The 24573-nt window shown below is 45.1% G+C and overlaps 1 protein-coding gene across 2 annotated transcripts in view; it reads left to right on the top strand.

Moving 5' to 3' along the window:
* LOC126281481 (mannosyl-oligosaccharide alpha-1,2-mannosidase IA) overlaps nt 1–24573 on the top strand; it is a 713290-nt gene that overhangs the window by 228306 nt on the left and 460411 nt on the right. The window lies entirely within an intron of this gene.

Genomic DNA, 24573 nt, shown 5'->3' with positions numbered 1-24573 from the left:
TCGCAGATTTGTGAATCCCGTAGGTGTTCGGACGTTGGTTGTGCATCCGCAGTGAAACTTTTTCATCAAAAAGCCAGAAAATTATAGATGTGAGTGACGTCTATTTTGTCGGACATGTAACGTCATTGTGAGAGATTTTGGGGGCGGCGGCTGTAATGTGTTTTTGGTTGGGTACTGTCTTTGATAGACTCAACGGCGTATTGCTTCTGAATCTACAGTTTTATCCCCAACAACATGTTGTAAGAAATCGTGCATTCGACACGTTGCATCTATTAAAAATAGTCAATCCATGTACCTCAGTGCTAATTCCACCCGATTTCCCATGTTGTTAAGACTTTTATTCTCAGGACAACTGTCTCGCATTTTGTTGGCGTTTCACGTTAGCCTTTAGTCGCCGAACAGTTGGTTGAATATACTTGCTCTTCTAGCGGTGAAAAGCAACGGTGCACCATTTCCAGTGCAGTAGTGCTTAGTAGAAATACGTGGTGCTGAAATTCTTGCTGGCTGCTGAAATTATTTTAACCCACTTAAGAGGTAATCTTGACGAAGGACTTTGCAAGTGATGTCTGGAAGAGGCCAGGTCTACAGTCAAAAAGGAAAGGAAAGCGGAGCTTCGGGAACGTGAACCAGAGCGGCGTATTATTAATGGAGGGTGATTGCCCAACAGACCGGTAAATATGGCGGCGAGCGTCTGGGGCGTGCGGCGGCCGTTCTGGGTGGCTGAGCACCGCGCCGCGGTCGCGACATCGGGACGGTCACGACGCACGATAACCGCCCGCCTGTAACATGTCACGTGGTCCTGTAATTTTTTAATGGGTCTGACGATGAGGGACTGCAGACGAACGATTTAAAGGTCCGAAGTTCGATGCCCTCTCCAGATTCTCCGTTTTTTTTCTCGTGGTTGTTAAAACTGCGCCCACCAGTCAGTACTCTATACAAGAGTAAGATATCAGGCAGTGCTTCTAGCGCGTTTCTCTGTGCAAGTGAATGACAGTTCGCACTGCAATTAGAACTACTCACAGTAACACAGCTACGGTCGCAGGTTCGAATCCTGCTTTGGGCATGGATGTGTGTGATGTCCTTAGGATAGTTAGGTTTAAGTAGTTCTAAGTTCTAGGGGACTGATGACCTCAGAAGTTAAGTCCCATAGTGCTCAGAGCCATTTGAACCATTTTTGAACAATAACACACATTTTCGTGTTCCATTACATCTCCATTTGTATACACCAAAACCCCAAGAGGGGGGTGGGGAAGTTGCGCGTAATGTCTTAGCAACCCCACCGCCCCTCCCCGCCAACGCCACTGCTGCGCGAATCATGTAACATTCCATGCTTAGACGGTTCGAGGTTTTTTTTACAACTATTTAGGAAATGAAAATTATTCACAGATGGTGTAAAAAATACTTGTTCCAGAAATGCTTGGTAGATACACCAAATTGATTTCACGGCAAAGGAAAGGATGCAAATCACGTCCTGTTTAGCTGTAAAAGAATGGTCAGCCGGAATCACTGAAATCATAAAAATACGGATAAGTTTGAATATTCCTGAGGAGGACATCATTCGTTTGAAAACTTAGTTCACAGAACAACGTATACCCTGTACAGACATTGAAGTGGCATTAAAATTATTGTATTTATAATTCTCTCTCTCTCTCTCTCTCTCTCTCTCTCTCTCTCTCTCTCTCTCTCTCTCTCTCTCTCTCTCTCTGTGTGTGTGTGTGTGTGTGTGTGTGTGTGTGTGTGTGTGTGTGTGTGTGTGTGTTTTCTGTGTTCTGTCCTATCTGTGGAGCATCTGTAGATGTTCCAAACACATTTGGTACATTCACTTCTCAGTACCTGTATTGCGAACATTCTATATGTAATATACTCACCTACAAAAAGTACTGTGAAGGAAATATACGTCCCTAGCACACTTACGGGTAGCGATGATTTTGAGAATTTAAGCGCTGGTACAATCTTAACCAAACTGAGTGCAAATAACAATTACTAAATGGAATTAAATGTGGCAAGGTTAATCGATACATAGCACCATGATGGTGAGAATGTGCGTATAGCGACTGATACTAGTGTCGAATGAATAATTTTTGGGGTCGCTGGACTGTTTTGTGGCAGTCTCGAGGCCTTTCAAGTATAATTTTAAGTCGACTAGAAGTGTTTAGAATCTTAGAACATTTTTAGAGACAAATAAAAGTTTGTGGAAAATGTTTCGTGGTATCATAGATCGGCACCTCCGTCACCGGCGTATCACTGTTGGCAACGGAAACGCCCATTTCCGACAGACGTTGGTAGCAGTCGCGCGCTGACTCTGCAGATCCAAAGTGATGCGCGCTCTCTGACCACGCCTACAGTGGCTCCGACTAAGGGCGCCCTCTGACACTCGCAGTCTCCAGCCTTCGACAGTTAGCTCGTGCATTAGTAACGAGCCTCACGCTGCACGACGCTCTCTTCGCTTCTCGTAACGGCTCACTTTGTTGTTCTTTTGTAAAGTTTCTTCGCAACGCTTGGAGAAAGCTCTAAGTTAAGTAAAACTTCTGTTCACGCGTTCGCTAATCATTTCTGCTCCTCTTCTGCTTCCTTACGGTGGCAGCTGCTGCACCAGTCTGTAGCCCATCTCTCCTTACCGTACACAACATGCTTAACGGTATAACACGAAATAATACGAGTGCCGTTCCAGAAGTAATACCTCTTATTTTTTTGTGGTGGCTTTGGACGTCCGCAGCAGATGTCGTTGGTGTAGTGCTAATGCTTGAACCTTCCTCCTTCATTTGCAGGTGGTTTCGTTGGTCTGTGATAGTCGGCGCCAGCAGAGGAGTGCCCGAAATGGAATCCAATATGGACGCGCGTATAAAACAGCGATATGTGGTTGAATTCCTCACTGCTGAAGAAATTACGTCGATTGAAATCCATCAACGCTTGCTAAAGGTGTATGGAGACGATGCAACAGACGTGAGCAACGTGAGGCCATGGGTACGGCATTTAGAATGTGGTGGAAAGGGTGCGCCATGGCCCGATCGACCCTGCACAGCTATCATCCCTTTCAGTGAAGTGCGTCTTGATCAACTCATTCGTGCTGATCGGCGGATAACTACCAGACAATTGTGTGCAAAGCTCAATGTCATCTGCAATGCATTGGAAACAACAGGTGCTGCCTGTTCGTTTGGCGGCACCGGAATCCTGGCAAGTGATAATTGAGCCAAGTGGCCATTGGTCTGGCTGAGTGGGAACAGCTCTCATTCGGAGTTGACGACTTCATGGCGGATATCTTTTGCAGTGAAACGACTGAAGTTATGAAGCCAGTAGCCGTCAAATTCCAGCAATCTCGTCAGGCTCGAGGTACTGAATCGAGTCGGGGGTAAAATAAATTTTTCGCGCAGTCCGATTAAAAGAAAGGGTTGGATGATGGGAATCGTCATTTTGGGTACGGAGGGGGCCGGGGGAGATAAAAGTTATAGACGAAGACTAAGCCTCAATACAGCTAGCAGGTTCATATGGATATAGGTTGCTGCAGCTCTGCAGATGCTTGCAAACACAGAAGTGGCTCAGTGGACTGGGTAAACAGAGGGCCCTAAAATCGCGGGCGGACGCTTGCTTTACACGGCAGACTGAAAGGCATTTCGCGAGAATGCGGCGTCGACGAACAGAAGGTCCCAGGCGCTGAAGGTTTGCCTTTCCCCTCACTCTGCGCTCACGACCCATCAAAGCGACTTTCACTTCCTGCAAGCATGCAGAATATCTGCTTATTTCTCAGAGGCTGCAGGCAGACCCCTCAGGCGTTTGTTATTCCGACAAATCTGTTGTTACTAGATATCTTCGTTAACATGGAAGCCTTACTGTATATCACTTGAAATCGTGGAGTTTTAATGGATGGTTATACACACACACATCCACACCCCCACACACACCCCTACCTACCTACCTACATACCTGTACTCAACATGTGCTTTCGTTCCTCTTGTATTATTTATACATAGGCTTTTGATTTTACCTTTCTATTGATTTTGGACATAGGTACCTGATGGTATTACTCAAAACGCGTCGTAAACAAAGTATTTAGCGATCAAGACGTTTCTAAGGAATTACTGCATGCCAAGTCTGATATAAGAGTTTTTCTAATTTTTCTTTTTTATTAATTTTGGCCACATTTATCTAAAGATGATCACTCGAAACGCGTCATAAATAAATTATTTAGCGATCAAGACGTTTTCAAGTAATTAGTACAAGCCAAGTCTGAATGGTCGCACACTTTAAAAATGGGTGACTTCATCAGTCAAATGGATGAAATGAACGGTGCCAGAATTTGGTGAACAGAATTCAAAAGTATTTTTATTGCAAAGTCCTGTGATCACTTTGCGTGAACGATAAGGGACACTGACTGTAGTACCACTCGAATATATCTACGAAAAACAAATAACACTTTGTCCAATATGCTGTTGATGACGAACTACAGAATGTAAACATAGTTCCTGTAGTTGGGCATCTATCAGATTTAAAGTTTTCACCCATTTTGTGCCTTGCGCCAACGATAAGCGAGCAGTTTTACTTCTATTGGTCGGAGCCCAGAAACTAACAGCAGATGCGACATATCATGCACACCACATATATCACTTAAATACGTAAAATTATCATAATCACTGCACATACCAAAATAAGCAGAGTGAAACGGAATCAGTGTGTGATAGAAATATAATAATAATAATAATAATAATAATAATAATAATGCGAACAGTGTCAAAACAAGAATTTGAATCCACTCACACCTAAAATACGTTTATTCAAGGAATTTTTTTTAGCAAAGCTTCTCACAAAACAAAATAATTTGAAATTATTTAATATTCTTTTTGAGTTTTTGTAGAGAGAGTTTTGCAGCGAGGTTTATCTGTGCGTGGGGAGCCCGTCGGTTGTGTTGTTCAGATTGGAGTCCGTAAGTGCACCCCAGTAACTTCACGGTCACACTCGCACTACTGTTAACATTATTCCGCAGCTTCGACTGAATCTAAAATCCACTTTCACTCGCTATTCGTTGAAGTTCGTTTGTCCGCTTTTAGCATGCGTTATCACCTTCACGAATTCACAATTTGGCGAATCTGTTTTCACATGCAGGAAATACTTTCTGTTTCTGTAACGACGGTTAACGATTTAATGAACGCGGAAGTTAATTATGTTTCAAAGAGAATAAGAATCTGAAAGTACATTAACTTCTGAAACTAGCTTCGTTGCAGACACTTGGTTTTCATAACGATAGTGAATGTCCTCGCGAGTGCATTGACGCAGTTGTTTATAAAACTCCACGAAGCTCGCAGTACTCTAACGGTCTAACATTTTTCCTTCAAAACGATGTCGATATCTAGTCAATGACGTGCCCAAAACATAAGAGCTCGCTGTTTGTTTTGTAACGGATGCGGTACCAACACGTTACACACAGGACACCCGCGCGCACTCGCCATTACACGCTCGCTGAGTGTTCGAGTGCATCTCTCGATGTCGCTCTCGCTTGACTTTTCTACACATTACGTACATACAGCGTCACATGTTGCGTATAACAAAATTATTCCAAAAGACAAAAAATTGAAATTATTTGCATAGTCAAGAACAAGAATAAACAGATTAATAAGAGATTCGTGTTGCAATAGAAAGTAAAACATAGTTAGCCGGCCGCGGTGGTCTCGCGGTTCTAGGCGCGCAGTCCGGAACCGTGCGACTGCTACGGTCGCAGGTTCGAATCCTGCCTCGGGCATGGATGTGTGTGATGTCCTTAGGTTAGTTAGGTTTAAGTAGTTCTAAGTTCTAGGGGACTAATGACCACAGCAGTTGAGTCCCATAGTACTCAGAGCCATTTGAACCATTTTTGAAAACATAGTTACATGTAATACTATTGGGCAAAACAAAAAATAGTCTGTCCCCATCAAAGATGTATGCAAGGATGAACAGAAAAAGGAAAAAATAATGACTCGCAATTAGGATTGTCTTCACAAAGTCGGTGCTCTGCAATATTCTTCTCGCTACATCTTATCCCTCATCATTTTTTACTTCCTCTCCCCCTTCTACCATATTCCCTTCAAGTTCATTTACCTTAAAAAAAAACACTTTATATATTTTCTTCCCTGTTTCAGCTTCTCCTTCTCTTCTTAAAAATGGCTGGCCATCTTAGCTCTTGATCTTCATACAACTGCTTCTCTTTTCTCCAAAGATTTCTTTTATTTTCCCGTGGGCAGCATATATCTTTCCCCTAACTATACATGCTTCTACATCCTTGCATTTCTTGTCGAGCTATTACTGCTTAACCGTTTTGCATTTCTTGTTAATTTCATATTTTAGGCGATATTCTCCGGTGCCTGCTGTATTTGCAGCATTTCTTGTATTTTCTCCTTTCGTTGGATAGGTTAAAAACGTATTGCATTATTCAGGGATTTCTACTAGCTTTTCTTCTCGTGTAAAAAAAAAAAATTATCCCCGGAAAACACTGAACTTAAAAAATGTTAAAATTATGAAATACAAGCATTTTTGAGGACGCTGTTGATTTCCACAAAGTAAAAGTTTACGTAATACGTAGCCACGAATATCTTGTATAATAACTGAAGTAACGTTGGCCTTAAATTACGCGCAAGCGTTTCATCTACATCTACATCCATACTCCGCAAGCCACCTGACGGCGTGTGGCGGAGGGTACCCTGAGTACCTCTATCGGTTCTCCCTTCTATTCCAGTCTCGTATTGTTCGTGGAAAGGAGGATTGTCGGTATGCTTCTGTGTGGGCTCTAATCTCTCTGATTTTATCCTCACGGTCTCTTAGAGAGATATACGTAGGAGGGAGCAATATACTGCTTGACTCTTCGGTGAAGGTATGTTCTCGAAACTTTAACAAAAGCCCGTACCGAGCTACTGAGCGTCTCTCCTGCAGAGTCTTCCACTGTTTATCTATCATCTCCGTAACGCTTTCGCGATTACTAAATGATCCTGTAACGAAGTGCGCTGCTCTCCGTTGGATCTTCTCTCTCTCTTCTATCAACCCTATCTGGTATGGATCCCACACTGCTGGGCAGTATTCAAGCAGTGGGCGAACAAGCGTACTGTAACCTACTTCCTTTGTTGTCGGATTGCATTTCCTTAGGATTCTTCCAATGACTCTCACTCTGGCATCTGCTTTACCGACGATCAACTTTATATGATCATTCCATTTTAAATCACTCCCACTGCGTACTCCCAGGTAATTTATGGAATTAACTGCTTCCAGTTGCTGACCTGCTATATTGTAGCTAAATGATAAAGGATCTTTCTTTCTATGTATTCACAGCGCATTAAACATGTCTACATTGATATTCAATTGCCATTCTCTGCACCATGCGTTAATTCGTTGCAGATCCTCCTGTATTTCATTACAATTTGCATTGCTACAACCTCTCGATCTACTACATCATCCACAAAAAGCCTCAGTGAACTTCCGATGTCATTTATGTATATTGTGAATAGCAACGGTCCTACGACACTCCCCTGCAGCACACCTGAAATCACTCTTACTTCGGAAGACTTCTCTCCATTAAGAATGACATGCTACGTTCTGTTATCTAGGAACTCCTCAATCCAATCACACAATTGGTCTGATAGTCCGTATGCTCTTACTTTGTTCATTAAACGACTGTGGGGAACTGTGTCAAACGCCTTGCGGAAGTCAAGAAACACGGCATCTACGTGTGAACCCGTGTCTATGGCCCTCTGAGTCTCGTGGACGCGCGCGCGTGTGTGCGTGTGTGCGTGTGTGCGTGCGTACACACTCTATTACATAGAAAAAGGGCCGGCCACACGTAGGATGGGTAGGAAGGCGTGAGGTGATGGCGCTATATGTCTGCTGCTCGTATGGACCGCTGTTGATACGTTAATGCGGCGCCGCACGAGGTACCACGGTTCCGACTTGCAGGCGGAAAGTGGTTTAAAAACTCGCGCCATTTCACCGATAAGATCGGAGCGGGCCGTGGCGAGGCGCACGCGACCTTTCAGCCGCAGCGCCGCTTTCTGCCTGTTACAGCAGCTTGTGCCGGCTACGCTGCTTACAAATATAGCGCACGCATTTGTAATTTCAAAAAGACAGTTTTTAAGCACAGCGGACCAAATTTCACTTTTCTTCTACTTCTTCTTCTGTCTCTAGATATCCCCTGCTGGACATTAGCCGGCCGGTGTTGCCGTGCGATTCTAGGCGCTTCAGTCTGGAACCGCGTGACCGCTGCGTTGCAGGTTCGAATCCTGCCTCGGGCATGGATGTGTGTGATGTCCTTAGGTTAGTTAGGTTTAAGTAGTTCTAAGTTCTAGGGGACTGATGACCACAGATGTTAAGTCCCATAATGCATAGAGCCATTTGAACCAAGCTGGACATCAGTATGGATCCAGTTTTTCTCGCATCTCATTGGATGTCATCTCGCCTTCTGGCGACGCCCGACACTAGTACTTGTCTCCCTCGAATGCCACTGTGTAAGTGTTTTGGTCCGTTTGAAGTTGTTCCGTGCCACGTGTCGGGCGCGATGCCACTTCAGTCGCGCTATCCGCTTGGCAACGTCATAGACACCCGTGATTCTCATTGCCCCTTCATTGCTGCTCTTTGACAGGTCAGGGGACGATTTGCGCTGCTTGTTGCATGAGTAAGTATAATTATTTGAAGCCAGTATGTTGTTTTTCTGAATAACACCCAGTTGGGGCCAATTCGGCAGGTGATCTCTGCTGTCTGTTTTTCCAAGTTGGATTTTATGTCCTACATAAATGTTTTTATGTACTACTTACACAGCATGGTTTCCGATGGAGACCATAATACTGACAAGGTTCACGACTTTCGTCTTTGGAGGTTGATTTTCAGACATACAGCTTGGGAAGCGTCTTTGTGTTATCGGATCATTGTTGGCGGTTCGTTTGTGTCTTTACTGAAGATATCACATACAAAGCGAATATGGTTGTGACTGTCTGTCTGTGTTGATACCTTTCTGTCCCCAAGATAGACTAACACATCCTCCAGAGCCAAAGTGAATAACTTTGGTGAGACTGTGTCCTCTCCTCTGACGCTGCTTCTCACGGTAACTTTTCCAGTGATTCAGTTGTCCTTTAATTGTAGAGTGACATTCTCGTAAATGTAGTAGATTAAATTGGTTTGTGTAGCCTATGCGCCTCTGTTCACCCTCCTCAGCTCTGCCAGGTTTCGAAAGTGTCGAACACCTTCTGTTAGTTTGTGAAAGCTATGTGAAGTTGGATGATGTGCTTCGTGCATTTCTCTGTACTTAGGCATACTTGTTGGCTATGGTCAGTTGTACTGAAACCTTTTCTGAATCCCTTCTTCTTGATTGGCTGGTAAAAGTCAACTTTCTGACTCAACCGGTCCACAGTGGTTTTTGTTAGCATCTTGTAAAATATAAACGACTAATAGCCTTGTAATTTCCAATATACGTATTGTTGTCTTTTTTGATGAGGAAAAGACATTCCGTTTTCCCATGTCCCTGGAATCTTCTCTTCCCCTAGACGTACATTACTCACATCCCGATGACACTGGTCTCCTAACACTGAGGTGACTAAAGTCGTGCGATACTTTCTAATATTGTGTCGGGCCAGCAGCAGCTCGACGTGACATGGACTCAACAAGTGTTGGAAGTCCCCTGCAGAAATATTGAGCCATCATGCCTCAAGAGCGTCCATAATTGGGAAAGTGTTGCCAGTGCAGGATTTTGTGCACGAGTGACCTCTCGATTACGTCCCATAAATATTCTATGGATTTATGTTGGGCGCTCTGGGTGCCGAAATAATTCGCTTGAACTGTCTAGAATGTTCTTCAAACCAGTCTCAGACACCAGTGGACCAGTGACATGGCACGTTGTCATCTATAAAAACTCTGTCGGTGTTTGCTAACACGAAGTCCATGAATGGCTGCAAGTGGCCTCAAAGTAGCCGAACGTAACCATTTCCAGTCAGTGATCGGTTCAGTTGGACCAGCGGACCCAGTCCATTCCATGTCAACACAGACCATACCGTCATCGAGCCACCACCAGCTTACACTGTCTTGTTGCAATGATTTCGTGGGATCTGCTACCACTAGGTTTTTCGAACCGAAATCCGGACTCGTCTGAAGAGGCCAGTGTTTTTCAGTCGTTTAGGGTCCAAACGACATGGTCACAAACCCAGGAGAAGGGCTGCAGGCAATGTCGTGCTGTTAGCAAAGGCAGTCCCGTCGTTCGTCTACCGCCACAGCACATGAACGCCAAATTTCGCCGAACTGTCCTAACGGATACATCCGTAGTACGTCCCACATTGGTTTCTGCGGTTATTTCATGCAGTATTGCTTGTTTGCCAGCACTGGCAACTCTTAAGGAAACGCTGCTACTCTCGTTCGTTAGGTGAAAGCCGTCGGCTACTGCGTCTGCGTTGTCTGTGGTGAGAAGAAGTGTCTGAAATATAATCTAGACACGCACATGACATCGCGGATCTCGGAATATTCAATTCCCTAACGATTTCCGAGATGTAATGTCTCACTTGTCTAGCTCCAACTACCAATCTGCGTTCAAAGTCTGTTAATTCCCGTCGCACGACAATAATCACATTGGAACCATTTTAAAATGAATTATCTGAGTACAAATGACAGCTCCGCCAATGCACAGCCATTTTGCACTTTGTGTAGGCGATACTACTGCGATCTGTATATGTGCATATCGCCATGCCACGAGGTTTATCGCCTGGGTGTAGAGTCCTTTAGATGATGTTGAAAAGGTATCATGGCGTCATGTGTTTAACAGCTTCCGTGCGCTTTGGCAGTGAAGTGGTTTGAATGTGTTAGTCATAGTCTGGAATGAAAGAAGTGAGATGAGCCGGAGTGAAGACATAGCAGGATGGCAAAAAGAAGCTATCATGTTTGGATATGAGTGACTGCATCGTGAATGAAGATGCCTATTCCTTGGTGTCTGTTCGACGGCTCTGCAGGGAAGGGTGTATTACTCTGCTACTTAAAACGGCGTAAGAATAGAGGTGGTAAAAAGATCTTAACCGACAAGGAATGGAGATGAGTGTCACGCAGTTTGAACGATCATCTGTTTCAAACGTGACAGGCATTGCTGCTGTCAGTGGATGCACGGGCATCTCAGCGAGTTCTCAGAGCGAACATTCCGCAGGGAACTGCATGCAGTGGGCATTTAAGAGTCGAATACCTCGCAAAAGGCCGTGCGCACAGTGACGCATAAAACTGCACTTCTTCAATGAGCCAGACAACCCACGAATTGGACAGTAGCTAACTTGGTGGCGTATATTGTGGTCCGAAGAATCGTGATGCTGTCGCTTTTAAAACCAAGCAAGGATTCAAGAACACAGATGACGCAATAAGATGTTCAGTCTGGTGTCTGTGGAATGCGTAATTCAGGCCAGAGACTGTTCTGTGATGTTGTGTCTGTCGTACTGTGACCTGAGTCCACCCTATTCGGGTTACCTTGGACACCATCCACGGTAACACTGCACAACACCATTAAAGGGCCCACTTTATGGAAAGCTTGCAATTTCTCCCATTGCGACACAGAAGTTTGAAATTTGGCTCAAAGCTGTCTACAACCTTGTTCGGTAATGGTGGAAAAGCGTGGCGCTCTGCGACGCCACCCTTAGGCTCGGCGATACTTCAACCAGCAAAGTGCCGACATGTGCGAAAAAAAAAAAGGCCAGAGCCACCCACACACGTTTGTTGAGCACTTTAAAAATATACCTATACGGAGACTTCGACATCCATTCAGTTGAGTGGCGCTCCACTCTGCTCCAGCACCTGTTTGCGGGCATGCGAAATTTACATAAGGAGTTGCTTTCCAGCATACGCCTAGGAATCCGTAGAGAGTTGTCTCTGTACAGGAACATTTTTAAAGTGCTCAACGACGGTGCAGGGATAGCATCGGTGATGTTCCTGAATTGAGAGGAATTAGAGGGACACTTCGTTGTTTTATTCGAGAATTCCCACGTGATCACGCGATGCAGGATGCCTGAAAAAGTAGAAACACCCTTTGCTGTTTCGGATCACGTTTAAATTTCGTCGAATGTTTTTGAACGTCCTCTTGTGGTTCTACCATGTACACCAGAGCAAAAATTGCGGTCACGCTACACATCGAAGGGGTCAGATCACGTTCAGTGTAGTTGCAGACCCACAATGTTTGTAGAGAAGGATTGAACTATCCGGAGGGTGTCAGCAGTCTGAAGGGCGTCGAAAACGTCGTCCTGTTGCACATCGCAAAATGTTTTTTACGACCGCCAAATGTGTAGGAATCAGTGTCTGAAGGAAAACGATGATTTCTCTGACGCCCTTTATGCCATCTCCTGCGGCCTTTCCGTGTCGATTGAGGTAGTGTGTTTGAAATGTTTTCCTCGGCCACCATACGAGAACTGCGTGCTTTCAACACTCGTTTTTGCGATTGATACCTGCATCGTAGAGGCGTTCAAAGAAGGGGCGAAATGTGTATAAGAGAAACTGTGACGACCTATCGTGTGTCACGCCCAGGATGATGTTGGGCAGAATTGGGAGACCGAGCGAGGCGGCGCAGTAGGTAGCACACTGGACTCTCATTCGGGAGGACGGTGTTCAAACCCGCGTCCGGCCATCCTGATTCAGGTTTATCGTGATTTCCCAAAATTGCCGGGATGGGTCCTTTGAAAGGGCACGGCCGGTTTCCTGCCCCATTCGTTCCTAATCCGATGGGACCAATGACCTCGCTGTTTGCTCTCTTCCCTCAAATCAACCAACCAACCAGAACTGTGGTGATGTTTGCTGCGAGTGTGACATCATTAATCCACCTTACACGAGCTTTTGAGTTCTGGCCGGGTTTTCACTTGTGTCGACACCCAACTGGGCGTTGTCGCAGGGCTCCGCGGTTTTGCACCATTACGGAGGAAGACTGTAGGCACGTTTGAACCAACTGTCAAACGTCTTCGTCACAATGGGAGACATTATGGGATTTCAAAAAAGTGACCGTTCAGCTGCGTTGCGCGGTGTATTTAAAACATTCTGGGTGGCCAAATGTCGCCTTCTCTTCTACATCTCCATCATGAGTATTTTGCGGATACTTCCGTCTTCCAAGATGAGGCTAACCATGTCCAAAGGGCTGCACACATACTCTTTTCTGGCTTGAGGAACACTCAGCAATCCTATCACTTTCCGACTGGCCAGCTAAATCACCCATTCTTAATCCCATAGAAAATATTTAGGTTTAAATGATAATTAATTGAAATCCTCAGCTGCCGACAGGTGTTGTTGATATACCTCGGTGGGGACAGCTGAAAATGTGTGCCGCGACCGGGACTCGAACCCCGGATCTCCTGCTTACATGGCAGACGCTCTATCCATCGAAGCCACCGGGGACACTGATGAATAGCGCGACTGCAGGGACTTACCCTTTGCACGTTCCCGTGAGACCCACATTCCCAACTGTCCACAGTCTACATACATAATGTACCTAATAGATATTTGGCCATCCACTCATTACTCGCGCACACTATGGTGACGATTCCCGTAAGAGTTCGGGCAACCTGTGCGCATTCGCACAGACGAAGGTCAGTGGCTGGGTACCGTTTTACTATATATATATATATGAAGACAGTAACTGTTCTCGAAAGAACAGATACCGCTGATGACCGTGCAGCTTCTCTAGGATAAATGATAATTTATCATTTATTCTAGAGAGTGACTCATCTGCGCGTCCTTAAGTGATCGGTCAACATCTAACGCTCTTCTCGCTCTTTGTATACCCTAACCTGGTAACTATGTTAATAGCGAACAGTAGTTCAGTCTAGTGGTCGTCACAGAGGACTGCATCTCTCATCATCTACATACCCGCCTACGCTGTGTACGTGTACCAAGTCAGAGTGACACCCGGTCATGTTTTCTGGGTGCTTAACTTTCATTTATTTATTTATTTATTTATTTATTTATGTTTCAAGCAGTGTGCATTGACCTCACACATTCGCGGCAAACTGCTTAATATCGTTGTGAGGCTGTGTGTCTAGAACGAAAAATATGCAGCACGTAAGCACGTTTAGACATTGTAACCACACACACAATACATTAAAACAGGTCAGCGTTTGTGTTGAATATTATAAATATCGCCTTTACGAATTGATTTTTTCACCTTCTGTGTGGATCATAGAATGGTAACAAATAAAATCATATATTTTTTCTTTATAATTCCCACTGGAGAGAAATTCGCTGACCTCCAATTGTACTAAATAAGAAACTCTCTCCTGTTATTGTGCAAAATGTTATATACTGAATCACGAACCGACTTTTATGCTCTTAGGGCATCCGTGGGTGGTTAGTGGTAATCCCACAAGCTATACGCGAGAACATCCGCGAAATTTGGAAAGTAGGAGAGAGGTACTGACGGAAGTACAGCTGTGAAAGCGTGTCGTAAGTCGTGCCTAGATAGCTCAGTCGCTAATAACATAGCCCGCGAAAGACGAGGTTCTGGGTTCGTGTATCGGTCCGACACACCGGGTTAACCTGCCAGGAAGTTTCTAAACAGCACACACTCCACTGCAGAGATACGCTTCATTCATACGCAACCGATAACAAATTAAATTTCAACTGCACTACGTCGTTCTCTTCTGCTCACGGATAGCGTTCTTACCTCTACCACTTGCTTCGCTTTTCAGACTGATTAAATGTGTGTGTGTGTGTGTAGAGGAATAAAAGGATACGTGCATCTTAACGCAGCTTCCTGTAGTCGCGATGGACGAATCCAAGGTCACCCGAGAGGCTTCTTCCAAGCGACTCTAGACCCGTTGGAGAGCGGAGTGGTGGTCGATAACTCACACACACACACACACACACACACACACACACACACACACACACACACACACACAGCTGTAGACAGGCAGAATGCCCAAATGCTAAAGTGCTGGGGACGTGCTGCGAGCGGCCGTCGTTGCGCGCTGAGTTATTTCTGGTATTTGCTGGAACGCGGAGCTGCCACACATGCCAACAGCCGCCTGTCCGCCCTCACTTAAGCCGTGCACACGCTGGTGTTTCGGACGCGTTCTTGTGTAGTGTGGCTCTCGGTTCAGTCGTCCGTCGGTTCTAGGATTTCTTCCGTCGTCACGTCTGGCAATGTGATGTACACGTGAGAATATGAGAAATGTCGAGTCGCGTAGCAGCCACGCCAGCCGGTGCCGAATTGCGCTAACGTTGTGTACTTTCGGAGGCGTACCACATCGAATAAGGAGCTCAAGTGCCTAGAGATGCAGCCTTAAAGCTTGGAAATCCATCGTTAATAAACATAAAAACGATAAACATTGCTGATGGGAAACAAAATGATCAAAGAATGTGATGTGGTTTTGAAGTAAACGAAGCTTGCCTGACAGGAATGGAACTCGCGGAAGAACTGAGATGACTGGGCGAAATTGCTGGACACGAGAAAATTCACTGCCAAAATTCAGACACGTTCAGCATGCCGAATTGTTTATATTTCTTCGGATACACTCTTTGTAGCCACCACAATTCCACGCTGCCTTTCCTCTTTGCCAAGCCGTCATTTGTAAAGTCCTTCAAAGCTCCTGAGTATTTCTTAACATAATCAGTGACGTTAGTGTCAATGATTTCGAAACCTAGCCCTTTCGGCGTGATTTTAATTTTGGAAAAGTACAAAAAAATCACACGGGATGAGGTGTGGAGAGTAGGCTAGCTGGGACATGATTATTAAAATTTGCTTATTTACAAAGCTGAATGGGCGGCGTGTTCCTATGGTGAAGGAACCATTATTCGTCTTACCACGACTCTAATCCATTTGTGCGAATTTCGTTTTGGCTGCCTCTCGAACTGTCTGGATAGCAACGACGGTGGAAGTTTTAATCCAGAGGCAAACTTCAGAAATGCTCAACTCGAGCATCATCGAAGATAATCGTGGGCATCTCTTTGATAGAGCACCAGGATTTTTTTTTTTTAATTCGCTGCCTGCCTTGGCCTTTGTATCGATGTGGGTACCGTTTACACATCACAATTTTGCTGTGATAAATCCTGTCCTTGGTGTTTAGTCAACTTGCTGGAGTTCCATGGAAACGCTCGGTCACCGTTCCTTCTGCTCTGCGATTTTCGAACTACGTACAGACTTCTTGCAACTCGATGTTTGTTCAAATTTATTTAAAGTTTGATCGAAGCAGTTAAGATCCTATCCTGTAGTAAACGTTCTCTGACAAATGGCCATTTGCGCGCTCAAAAATTGAGGTCGAAGGTCTTGCTTCTCAAAGAGTCACATCTCCTTTGTAACACCGTGTTCGACCTACGGTATTATCTCTGCTTTCTTCAAAATCTCAAATTTTCCCATAACGGTTTTATCGACACGTCAAGTTTCACGTTGGATCGTTGGTACCGTAAATCATGCGTAGCAGAACTCGTCACGAACTGTCTATCACCTTTCACCTGACAGTAGATATTGAACTAACTAACTAAATAAATAATGATAGTAACAGTAGTAATTTCGTTTGGCCTAGTGGTCGGGTGTAATTTTTTCAAACTGGCCGCCATTTCGATGACTTGTGTATCCCTAATCAATCTCGTTTATCTGTCTGGAGAAACGGGATGTACATTTTAACGTGGAATCGTAAACACGCGTCGTTCCCGGCGACTCCTCGCGTCATTGAGAGGTGAAGACTAGATTAAGGTCAGACTAAACATTTCCGTGGTCAGACTGAAATTCGATCCAGCAATCTCTTATTTATCAAGAACGTGTTTTACTAGTAAATCCTAGACCGTCAACCCAACAGGGAGCTAAGTTGTTAAAGGGGCTGCGATGGATAATGTTGGCAACGACACGTCGTAGGGTACTTTTACAACACTTTGATTTTTTAAGGGTCCTCGCATAGTACCGTATAATAATTCTCAGTACTATACTTTGGTTAAAGTTACTTTGTAACTGACGTTTCAGTGAGCCTTTGCCGAGAACACTGTTACAGGAAGCACATCGAGATATATGCTTCCTGTAACAGTATTCTCGGCAAAGAAAAATGGACCACACAGCTTTCCCGCGAAACTGCAGAAATCACATTAAATTTTGGAGAGTCCCTCTGATGTTGTACAACTTCAAATGGTTGTTCCGTACCCATATTCTCGCATTGTGACGGTTTACCTAACCATTAAAATGGAATGTTGTCTCGTCACTAAACACCAAGCGTGGAGGAAAACTGTCATCCTCCATCTTACCAAGAACGAAATTACAGAATTCCACACGTTTTTGTTTGACACCTTTACGAAGAGCTTGCAGTAGCTATATTTTGTATGGTTTCTGGTGCAAACGTCGACGCAACACACGCCAGACGGACATCGGGGACATGTTGAGCTGTCGAGCTGCACGGTGAGCGGATTTCTGCTGACTGCGTGCGGAACTAAGGCGGATACGTTCGACGTCTGTGTCACGCAGGGACGGGCCGGCGATTTGCCTTTGCACAAACAACCTGTTTCTCGGAATTGTTCACGCCACCGTTTAACGCTCTGTGCTGTAGCAGGATGCACAGCGTACCTGGTTCGAAACTCATGCTGAACGGATATTACTGACTCGCACTGCGCAAAACGTTCAACACAAAAGGCTTTCTTTTGTCCCTAAAGCATTTTTACTAGAACTGAAGTGTGCGCACACTGCTGCTATCTAGCGGGAACTATGTAAAACCCGAGAGTTTGCTCTTTCCGACGGTAAGTTATTTACGTACATATCTCAAATTACATAGTAGATACGTTATTTTTTAATCGGATGATTCTTTTTGATAAACCTTGTACTCTCCACCTTTGGCGGGCAACAACAGCAATTCCTCCGTCATACCTCAGCAACTACCTTCAACAGACTGCACCATCAGCAGTATTGTCCGGGCGTACCGTAATATTGTCGTGTTTTCCAGACAAGTGCAGCAACTGTGACGGCAACACGTTGACTAACATATGGCCCTCATCTTGAGACGCCGGTTTCGTAATGGTGCACAGGAGAAATAGAGAGGCCCCCCTTTAGGTTACAGACTTCGTGAGAGGCTTCTTTGAGCGCTGCTGGGCGCAGCGTGCTGCCTTATAAATCCCTGGAGACGACTGAGGAGGGTCAGAGTAACGACCGCACGCGGCTGCCGCGCCGCTGCCTCTGCACAGCACACTACAGTAGAGCGCGGCTCCGTGCCTCGCGGCCGGCATGCGGGTGGCTGGGGTCGCGTGGGCGGCGCGGGTCACGTTGTCCGCCCGCCACAGATCAGCCCAGTGCGGCTGCGTGGGCGGCGGCCCGTCCAGGTCATCCGCACTCTGGTATCCTTCCGTTGTTCTACACCGCCCTCCGCAGGTAGCAAGGAATAGGCGCTGCCTGGCAGTGATGATTTGCCTCGCGGAATTTAGTACGCGAAAACTGTTTTTATTACCATATATGATTTATTTCAGTTGCAGTAATGTGGATAGTAGTAAATGTGGGTGTAGTGTAGTAATAATATGTTGTTGTTGTGGTCTTCAGTCCAGAGACTGGTTTGATGCAGCTCTCGATGCTACTCTGTCCTGTGCAAGGCAAGCTTCTTCATCTCCCAGTACCTACTGCAACCTACAGCCTTCTGAATCTGCTTAGTGTATTCATCTCTTAGTCTCCCTCTACGATTTTTACCCTTCACGCTGCCCTCCAATACTAAATTGGTGATCCCTCGATGCCTCAGAACATGTCCTGCCAACCGATCCCTTCTTCTAGTCAAGTTGTGCCACAGACTCCTCTTGTCCCCAATCTTTTTCAATACCTCCTCATTAGTTACGTGATCTAGCCGTCTAATCTTCAGCATTCTTCTGTAGCACCACATTTCGAAAGCTGCTATTCTCTTCTTGTCCAAACTAGTTATCGTCCATGTTTCACTTCAAATGGTTCAAATGGTTCTGAGCAGTATGGGACTCAACTGCTGTGGTCATTAGTCCCCTAGAACTTAGAACTACTTAAACCTAACTAACCTAAGGCCATCACACACATCCATGCCCGAGGCAGGATTCGAACCTGCGACCGTAGCAGTCGCACGGTTCCGGACTGCGCGCCTAGAACCGCGAGACCACCGCGGCCGGCATGTTTCACTTCCATACATGGCTACACTCCATACAAATACTTTCAGAAACGACTTCCTGACGCTGAAACCTATACTCGATCTTAGCAAATTTCTCTTCATCAGAAATGCTTTCCTTGCCATTGCCAGTCTACATTTTATATCTTTTCTACTTCGACCATCATTAGTTATTTTGCTCCCCAAACAGCAAAACTCCTTTTCTACTTTACGTGTCTCATTTCCCAATCTAATTCCCTGAGCATCACCCGAGTTAACTCGACTACATTCCATTATTCTAGTTTTGCTTTTATTGTTGTTCACCTTATATCCTCCTTTCAGGACACTGTCCATTCCGTTCAACTGCTCTTCCAAGTCCTTTGCTGCTCTGACAGAATTACAATCTCATCGGCAAACCTCAAACTTTTTATTTCTTCTCCGTGGATTTTAATACCTACTCCGAATTTTTCTTTTTTTTCTTTTACTGCTTGCTTAATATACAGATTGAATAACGCCGGGGATAGGCTACAACCCTGTCTCACTCCCTTCCCAACCACTGCTTCCCTTTCATGTCCCTCGACTCTTATAACTACCATCTGGTTTCTGTACAAAGTAATAATATAATTCGATTAAAATTACTTCGCAGTTGACATGTCACTTGCCGCTACAGCGCTTACCACGTCAGCTGCCGGATACCGCTCGGTTGTAGCCGACACACATACATGACGGGCCCCGCCACAAATGCTGTTAAATGTGTAACTAGGAGCAATGTTGGAAGCGGCCGCCGCGAGGTATGACGGAAGTGCGAGGTGCTCTGTCGACAGTTGGTTTTAGGTGACCGTTGGCTAAACTGCGGCAGACGACGCGTTTTGCAGCCCAGAATTTAAACTCGTGTCCTGAACTAATTACAATATCATAATGCGCAGTGGATCCGAGAAAACGGCGCTCAGCAATCTGCGACAGAACTGAACTTAACGATTGCTTTGTTCACGGCGATTAAAGCTAACCTCTGCGAGCAAACTCGAGACAGAAAAATTTCATTTTCAGTGCTAAAAGCAAACTGTAATTTCTCACTATTATTACCTGAAACTACCCTCGCGTTGGCTACACGAGCTGCCGCGTTGCTAACCCATGAGCAGTCCTCTTTGGCGAGTGGTTGCAGGTAATAGGCGACACAAGCAAATTCCAAATGAAAAAAGAATTCTAGAAAAATAAGAGCAAATAAAAATGTCAGTACTGTGATGAAAATAACGCGGCAAAGTACTATAAGTTTTATAAAAATTACACTTAAACAAATTAAATGAATAAACATAATAATCGATATCTTTAGATTAGATTTAGAAATTAACAGAAAACATCGCTGCATTTAATGAGATTCATACCTACGACGTTCTACACGCATGGCTTATACGTTAATCAGTGCGCTACCGCAGTGTACTCCGTTAGGTTGTTAAATTTGTGACTGGTGACTCAGTCGCAACGATGAATTGCAATCTTCCAAAACTCTGCTTTATGTAATGTCGTCCGAAGGTGATCTAATGTAAGCCGATTGTTGTGATTATATTAACTGTGTATGTGACACTGGCAACGGCCTTGCCGCATTGGTGGCACCGGTGCCCGTGAGATCACGGAAATTAAGCGCTGTCGGGCGTGGTCGGCACTTGGATGAGTGACCATCCAGGCAGCCATGCGCTGTTGTCATTTTCCGGGGTGCACTCAGCCTCGTGATGCCAATTGAGGAGATACTCGACCGAATAGTAGCGGCTTCGGTCAAGAATACCATCGTAACGACCGATAGAGCGGTGTACTGACCCCATGCCTCTCCTATCCGCATCCTCCACTGAGGATGAAACGGCGGTCGGATGGTCCCGGCAGGCCAGTCGTGTGACGCCGACTCGCTTCGTGTGCGAAAGGATCCAGCACTGTTCGGTTGGTACTATGTACGGAATGTGTGTATTTTGTTAGGATAATTTTGTGTTTGTGTGTGTGTGTGTGTGTGTGTGTGTGTGTGTGTGTGTGTGTAGTAATGTGTGGTAAAATACGAAATAAAACGGCTAAACCCAGCATTCGGGATCTATAAACACACAAGAAAGAAAACCTAAAAAGGAATTTGAAGTGAATCGACGAATTGTTGTGGCGGTTTGGGCAACGGGAAACGGTTCGGTCGTGATGTTGAGCTCTCTGGTTGGAGGAAACCAGCTCCAACTGTGGTTGTTGTATTATGTCAGCCAGCATTTCATTTGCATGTACTATTTTTGTACATAGTCTGTGTCACGTGTATGACCTTACGCCAGCATATTGTAAGAGCATCCATTCCCTGTTGCTAAAAACTCCCTCCGTGTGCTGGTAACCACGTTTTCACTTATGACGCCCTCATCCTCTGCAATTCCTATGTGGACCAAGTTGATGAATTTCTGAGGCCTTCAGGTCTGCGCTATAGGGTGGATAGGCAAAGATTTCCAACCAAATTTGGTGATGTGTTCCCGGGTTCTGAGATTTGTGTGTGGGCGTGCATAACCCTGTCGGAGCAAAGTATCTTTTGGATTCTTGTCAGAGCGAAAACGTCGGAACGTTCTTGAGTTTGTTCAGTCTTCACATTTAACTCTTAATTAACGGTTGACCCTTTTGGCAAAGCGTCCACGAGAGTGACACAATCTCTACTCAAGAAGACAGTCATTATGACATGGCCAGTAGAGAGAAGTGCCTTCAGTTCCTTCTTTTTCCATGATTGCGAGTGGTGCCATTCCAGTGACTGCCTTTTTGTTTCCAGCACAAAATGATACTACCAGGCTTCGTCACCTGTAACGATCCATAACATAAGGTCTCTCCATTACACTACTCCTACAGTTCAGATGAAATGGTTTTTATCCGAATCTTCTGATCTGTTGTGAACAGTTGTGGAACGATCTGGAATATCCAAGAGTCTCACTCATGAGACGCGCACTTCCAATGATAACCGATAACTGTAGAGCCAATTGTCGAGTTGTGTTGCGCCGGTCTGTACAAATAATGGCATCTACGCGTTTCACCATCGCAAGAGCAGTAGCTGTGACAGGACGTCACGAACATGACCGGTCACGGAGCTCAGTTTCTGTACTTTCTGATACTTCTACTCTATTTGCCCATCGCCTAACAGTACTGCTGTCAACTGCTTCATTATCATACACTGTAAACAAAGGTTCGTGGGTGTTCACTGCGGCTTCTTTCTCCGTAACCAAGGATTCAATTACAGGACGTTGACTTTAATGAGTTTCTTGCGTAGACGCCGTTTTCGTGGTGTTCGCTACGAGTCTGGCACCGGTCGCGCAGAAAAAACGTCAAATTTAAAGCAACTGCAAGGATATTTTCGTCTACATACAGACGAGATATTCCTCTATATACAGAGTGTTAGTGGTATAAGTACAGATATTGTGATGACTCGTACGTTAGTATGTACCAACTTCAGTATATATATATATATATATGTGTGTGTGTGTGTGTGTGTGTGTGTGTGTGTTCCCCAACCGTCTTCCCGCACTCACTCATATAATTTACTACGCGTTGTTTTGTACTCGGTCGTAACTGCACCACTAAGTGGATTACGCCTGTCAGTACAGACTAACCGTCTTGCGTCTTCGCGTCGACACTAGCACCTGATCTGCTGTCCAGGAGAAAGCGAGCGTTAATGGCTTGCTCTTGCCACATGTATTTGCAGGTACTAAACAACCTAAAAACAAGTTACTCCTAATAGATACAATTATTGCTCTGCAAACGAAGTAAATACTGACGTAATGTTGTTCAGTACACTGTCCTCACTCAGCAAATAAAAAAAAAAAAATCTGCACTTGTATGCCTATCACCCTGTATTAACGGCTGTTAAATATAAATTTGGGGCATTATTTTTCAAGACCCTCGAAGATAGTTGCCCCTCCTCAGAAGACGGCATGCGACAAACGACAGTTGGCACGAAGTGTACTACATACTTTGATATTCAACGGATTAGCATTCCAATGCAACCGCACGAAGCTTATTGGAGTAACGCCGTATATACGCTACGGTTTTCTCTGTCAGAGATCACTTTTGAATGGTAGCTGTGAGAAGATCGTTTTATAGCTTGTGTAAGGACAAACGTGTACGAGCAAGCAGGATCGTGGCCTATCGAGACAGCGGCTTGTCGTTACGCGATTTTACTGCTCGCGTTGGTCGGGATATGGAATGATGGTTTCAGTCGGGTCATTCTCAAGACCATGCAAGTTCTCAGTGGCCCCATACGCCTAACATCTGAGATAACCGACTTACGTTCAGCCAGGAAGTGGCTTGCTTGCCAAGACAGGTATGCCCATGGGACAGTACAACATCGTCAGGGGCGCCACGAGCTGTCGGCACGGCCGCCATTGTTGCGGCCTCCTTTGAACGCGGCAGCAGGGAGGGGCAGCGACTGCAACCCTGGAACTATAGGGTCAAAATGTCGTCACGGTTCTGCGCGCAGTGTCACGATGGACGTATCCGTGTGTTGAGACTACGAAGAGAACGGACGTTGCCAGATTCGACACTGTCGTACCGGCCCAATAGGCGTTGCGTTTGTGACGGATTAAGTCCGCTGCTTTTGTGCTATTCTCGAGGTCTCCGTGACGTTTGTGGGGCGGCGAAGAAGTTGTCGAATGAGTTGTTTGAATGTTCTTTTCACGTAACAGACTATTGCCGATGCAACATATGTGGGACGGCGAAGAAGTCGTTGTTTAATGTTGAATGAAAGTTGAACATTGCCACCTTAAATCACGCGAGCCTGGCAACTAATTTGGTGGCCAGTCAGAAAGCGAAGGGAAACTTACTGACCTTAGTTCCCAGTCTGCACGGCCACATTCCTGTACAGCCCAGCTAAACGAAAAATATCCATAGTTCTTCACGGGATTAGGGCTGCTTCAATAAAATTTAAAGTTCCAAACAAGATTTTATTATCTTAAAGGCTCACACAAATTACTCGAAACTTCTGAAAATGCTAAAGTCATTAAATATTGTTAATTCAGCCAATCGTTTAATAGTTCAGAGGCGACTTCTACAGCAAGTTCCTCCCGAATAGTTCATTACTCTAACTAACGGTGCTCTATTAATAGTTCGCAATAATGTTAAAAAAAAAGATTAATGCTCGCCTTAAAAGTGGAGTTAGTCACCACTTGCCACGCGGAATTATACTTCACACGGACGGCACAATAACAGTTTGTTACCGAAGTCTAAACGATCCAGGACGGTGTACAGTCCTCGCGATTTTCAATGTCCGTTTACATTGCTAAGTACGCGCATGTCACAGCCCGCTATGACGTCACCCGAGGCGAGGCGCGATCGGACGTTAAGCTCGCGTGGACTAGGCGTTGGTCTAATGCGGAGTGAGCTTACTACTGCCTCTGCCGCTCTTTTTATATAGCTCCGGCGCGTACCGCCAAGAGAGCATCTGTTCTTTCCGTTCCTATGCAGATGCCTGCAGCCTCCAAATGATCGCTATCTCAGGCACATAATCTTAAATATCACATTTAATAATAGCTTTACAAACTTCTCAATTTTTGTATACATACATCTGAGCAGTACA

This window comes from Schistocerca gregaria, chromosome 1, assembly GCF_023897955.1.
Source record: "Schistocerca gregaria isolate iqSchGreg1 chromosome 1, iqSchGreg1.2, whole genome shotgun sequence".
NCBI lineage: Eukaryota > Metazoa > Arthropoda > Insecta > Orthoptera > Acrididae > Schistocerca > Schistocerca gregaria.
The sequence above is the reverse complement of the archived record's forward strand: the minus strand, read 5'-3'. Positions and strand labels throughout refer to the sequence as shown.